This window comes from Centruroides sculpturatus, unplaced genomic scaffold (assembly GCF_000671375.1).
Source record: "Centruroides sculpturatus isolate CEXI.00-Female unplaced genomic scaffold, Cexi_2.0 scaffold596, whole genome shotgun sequence".
Taxonomy (NCBI): Eukaryota; Metazoa; Arthropoda; class Arachnida; order Scorpiones; family Buthidae; genus Centruroides; species Centruroides sculpturatus.
In genome coordinates this window covers 1-5,509 of record NW_019384881.1, presented here as the reverse complement: position 1 = coordinate 5,509, position 5,509 = coordinate 1, and the positions used below count along the sequence as shown (strand labels likewise).

The window sequence follows — 5,509 nt, the reverse complement described above, 5'->3', positions numbered from 1 at the left end:
AGATTTTTCTATATTTTAAATATTTTTATTCATTGAATTACAACATTGATTATACATTATGGTAAGTGGACGTGCTAAATATAAGTGTTGTTTAACAAATTTTTTTACAAATTCGTCATTATAAAATTTATCAGTTATACTTAGTTCTTTTAAACATTGATTTCTATTCATTTTATATAGAAAATACAAACAAAAGTATTCTTATTCATTGAATTACAACATTGATTATACATTATGGTAAGCGAACATGCTAAATATAAATGTTGTTTAACAAATTTTTTTACAAATTCATCATTATGAAATTTATCAGTTATACTTCGTTCTTCTAAACATTGATTTCTATTCATTTTATATAGAAAATACAAACAAAAGTATCCGCAATTCATCGAATATAAACTCTGATGAATAATAATATTCCAACAACAATTTTTAGAATTTCGTTTTATAAATTTAATTATTTTTAATTTTGACGGTTTCATTCCGTAACTATCGTAGTAAAAACAGGTTTTTCCATCGAAAAATGCGGATACCCAATGACTTCCGGGCTTATTTTTTTTCATGTAAATTAATTATAAATGATTTTCGATTAGTGACGCAATCGGGTAAATCATCGGATGCAAAAACTTCTCCAAAAGTCCTTTTTATTTTCGAGTCGCTCGATGCTAGTCTCCATAACATGATAGTATTCATTAATAATCTACGAATACTGTTCTCGAATGATCAATTTTCAGAGTATTATTGTATTCGAGTAAGCAAATAACGTTTACAGTTTCTAATAATGCGGTCGCAAACTTAAATTTGATAGAAATGTTTCCTAATTGATTAACGCTTTTATGGGATTCTGATGCGAAACCATCGGGAGTAAGATCGAAACAATATAAAGTATAACCGTCTTTATAATCCTTGTAAGATATATTTGTAAATTTATGGTGATTAATACATCTTATATCTTCGAATAATGATATAAAATTTCTTGCGTATAAGTTATTTGTATAATCGGGAGTATAAGGTTTTGGAGGAATCATTTGATTGTCCTTTAATAAACATATATAATTTAAATTATAATTTTTAAAATTGAAAGGATTATATTTTACATTTTTATTAAATGCCTAATTAGAAACTAAACCGATCATCATTCTATAAGGTAACTGACCGATAATGGCATTTGAAATATTAGTTAACTGTATACCACTACTTAAAGTAAAGACCTTTATATCGGTTCTTCTAAATGGTATTTTTATAATACCTGATGGCTGGAGTGCTTTCTCAATCCCAATCTGTACTGACAAACTAACGTCTACTTTATTAATTTTTAGAGATGCATTTTTAATAATAATTTTATAATTATCATTATTTGCCATTAAAGCAAAACTGTCTTTAGATCTTTCCAATTTAATTCTTAAATCTACATTATTAATTAAAAGTTTAGGTTGATGCGACAAATCAATATGAACTCTTCCGACTAAATCTATTAGTTTACTTTGTTTACTAATATTAAATCTTTTAATCAATCCTTCATTATGTTCCTCTATCGAATCCATATATTGTGCAGTATCTTTATAAAATAATGCACTTGTTAAAAAAGCTTTTTGCGCTTCTTTTGAATAAAATAATAAAGCATCTAAAATCGACTTATATTGGTAGTTAGTTTGCGCAATAATTTGTTTGTCATTCAGAAAAACACTGCATTGAGAAAACAAACTATTTAAAAAATAATTAATGGGGGCAACTTTCATCGGCCGGAATATCTGTTCCATCCTTTTTAACTATTTTTGCTTGAACGTGAAGATAAATCGAATGCAAATCGATATTATTTTCGCCAGAACCAGATATGTAAAATTCGATTGGATAAATTGGATAAATCGGTACTCTTGAGTAATTCTTCAATATTATTATCAATTCTTATTTCAGGTTTCCGATATGCTGCTAACAATTCGGGAGGGACTAAAGCCATTTGCTTTGCCATTAGATTCTTTTTCCTATTACTTTACNCTTGAACTTGCTTATATATATAATGTCCACTAATCATCCACTAATTGTCCTTGTGATGAATTATAAATATCCCTCTGCTAATCACTGAATGTTTAAAATCATTAAAAAGCTATTGTGAGTATTTCAAATACTTTTTTTTTAAATTTAATTTCAACTCTTAAAATTATTTTAAATAGAGTGTAATGGAAATTGTACGATGGCATGAGGCCGGAATATATACTCCGGTGAGTATTTTAAAAATAATATGTTCTTTTAATTTAAAAATTTAACCTATTTTAAATGAAAATATAGAGTATAAGGGACATCGTAGATGGGAGAGTAATGAATATAGATACTCTCCAGCATGCCCTAAATAGAGTACAAAAATCAAAATTTAAAGAATTGTGATTCCTCAAAATGCTATTGTCTCCGAAGAGCTGAAAGAAAAAGTGAAAGAGAGTATTTCTTTCACAAAAGCGGTATACTCCCTCGCTGCGGACGAAGAAAGAATAAGATTGAACGCTTTAAAAATTTCANTCTGATTTTTATTGATGATTATGCACAGCTTCTTACATAAATAAGTTTTTTATAGAAATTTTTCATTTTCAGGAAATTTTTTAAGAAGAAACAGAATCAAATAGGAGTGTCGAAATTCCCCAATTTGGATTATGGTAAGAAAATTCAATATGCTATTTAATTAACTTCAAATATTTATATATCTAATTATCTAAAATGAGAGAGACTGATATATGAATAAGTGACTGATATTTGATAGAGAGACTGATTTGTATGAATAAGTCAAATAGTGCACTGAAATAGCTTATTAGTATATGAATTTCAAGAGTATTAGAGATGGCATAATCAGTGTTGAGTCCTGCAAATATGACTTTATCTATCTGTACCAATTAGATGAATTATTGAAAATAAGAAGTGTTATGGGATTGTGATAATGTTAGTCTAAATAGCAGAATTTTTGTCAAGATTCATGCAAATTTATATATATGTATAATATGTTCGTTCACATAACAATAGTGAGTATTTCTACTTATAGTTAAATTTAAATTAAAAAAATTTTTGGCATTTGTCATTGTGTTTTGCTGTGGAACCTTGGAAAAGGGGTTATATTCTTTGCTGATAAAATCATCAATTCCATTTGTTAAATGTTGCCAGTAAATAACAATGACTTCTTTGTTTGATCCTTGAATTAAGTTACAGTAGTAAAAATTAGATTACATGCATTAGTAGTATAGAACCAATACACTGGGGTATAAAATTAATTTGTATAGGAATTTAATATAAAGTTTAATGATTCAAACTGGACTATAAAGACCGACGCAATATAGGAATTACAAAACATTTTTTCTCTACTACACCTGAAGTGGACCCCTCTGAAGTAAGCTGTGTGGACCACATTCTTTCATCTATCTGGTAAATTTTTGTTCATAGACTTCTTTTTTTACCGACACTTTGATCAGATACGGACCTTTTTTTAAAACAGAACGTAAGTTTTTTTTCCTTTATCAGCGATGTTAGAAATATCGCGATATATTTCTGATTTGTAGATAATACAATTAACTACTAGATTTAAAAACAATCGACTCTTTTAATTATTTTTTATTTCTTTAAAATCGATATGTTACAGATTTTAATTCTCTTCTTCCTCTTCTTCATCGAATTTATTTAATTTTTCCATTATATCATCAACGATGTTACTAATATCCTGAAGACTAGCAAATTGTGAGAATTTTCAGCGATATATTTATGGTCTAGTTTTTGATATTTAATAATATAACACCAGAAAAAATGGTATTTGAAATCGTGAATAAAATCTTCGTTCAGTATTTGATAACGAGAAACTAAATCTCAGTGGAGATAATCTTTTAATTCCTGCAGAGTATCTGTTTTTAATCGTTGATATTTTAAAACTATTCTCATATTTAATTTATCAATATATTTCTTAATAAAATTATCGGAGAGAAGTTGAGATTTTGCTATTTTATCCAAATTAATGGCTTTTACCTTCAAAGACTTTTCCTCATGACCTAGTTAATAACTCTTACCTTCGAAGACAGGACAAAGAAAAGACTTTTCCTTATGACCTAACCTAGTTAATATTCATTATCTAATCTATCAATAAGCGTTACTTTGAAGATGGACGTGCTCTAATTTTAGTTTCAACCATCATGTCTAACAAGTTTTGTAGGTCCAGTAGCTGAGGATAAAAGGCGGACGATCTTTCCTAAACTTCACTCATCAATTTTTCTACTAAATAAAACTTCACTAAAGAAAATCATGTCGCCTGACAGTGGTAAGTAACTTTTATTTTAATAATAATAATAATACCCACCTTAATTTAGATTATAATTTTTTTATAAACTAATTGTAGAATTTGATTTTGAGAAAAAAATAATAAGAAAAGAGGTCCCAAACCCAAAACAGGCGAGGCTGGTGAAAACATAAAACAAGATTTGATTTGGATCTAAGCAGATAAAAATTCCTGACTTCAAAGTTAAGATTAGAGAATCGAGATACAGGAATTTCAGTCGAATTTCTACGTATCTCTCACAAAAGCCAAGAGATCATACCTGCATAACAAATATAACATCAGTGTAAAAGATTTTAGCAAGTATAAACAAGCATCCAACGCTATGGGACAGCATTTGGAGGAATATACCAAATTTTAATAGTATGTTTTTTTTATCGTATGGCATAATTGTATAATAGTTTTAAGTATAATTTTTCTATACAAAATTATTAATTGTATAATGTTTTTATAGTATGGAATAATGGTTTTATCATATAAGTTTTCTATACAAAATTATTGAATGTATAATTGTATAATGGTTTTATCATATAGTTTTTCTATGGTAATATTGTATAACAGTTTTTAAAAGTATATAAAATTTNTAACTTTAAAATAATGCAAAACAATTGGAAAATTATCGGGAATATCAAAAGAAAACTTATTTACCGCAGCAATACAGGTATCCAAAGACTTGTACAGGCGAGGAGAAACAATAATTTTTGTCTCCGTCGTAGGTAATAATAAAACCGTATGCTTCCATAACTGATACAATCTTTAAAATAAATTCTAACATATATTAAAATTGAATTTATATGAAACAACCGTCCAATCACATTTCTTATATATTTAATTGTGAAATATAAGTAATTGTAAAATTATGTATATAAATTAATTTTGTGATTAGTACATGTCATACGTATACTACTCCTAGGACATGGGAACGTCTTCTAACTAGGACGCACCTGTTTTCGCGTGAGAGTCATCGACCTTGGAGAGCTGATTCATTTTTTACTAATATGTAAAGATTATTTTTTGTTAAATCTATAAGAACTAATACAAAACCCTCTAAGGAGTGAGAGGATAATATAATATTTTTTCTTGAATATAGCATGGAAAATATTGTGGTGGCTGACGAGAGAAGTGCGATTGCTGGATATAGAGCTATGATTAGAGGGGTGAGGAATTATGATAAAAATAAAGGAACCCCCTAGTCATGGCTGTTGTCCCTGAGAC

General features: G+C 27.9%; 1 long non-coding RNA gene across 1 annotated transcript in view; it reads left to right on the top strand.

The window, feature by feature from the left end:
• LOC111631028 overlaps window positions 1–5,457 on the top strand; it is a 7,765-nt gene extending 2,308 nt beyond the window's left edge. The window contains exons 2-3 of the long non-coding RNA XR_002757622.1: window positions 2,169–2,216; window positions 5,208–5,457. This is a non-coding gene — a long non-coding RNA (uncharacterized LOC111631028). The remainder of the gene's footprint in view (window positions 1–2,168; window positions 2,217–5,207) is intronic.
• Window positions 5,458–5,509: the final 52 nt, after the last annotated feature.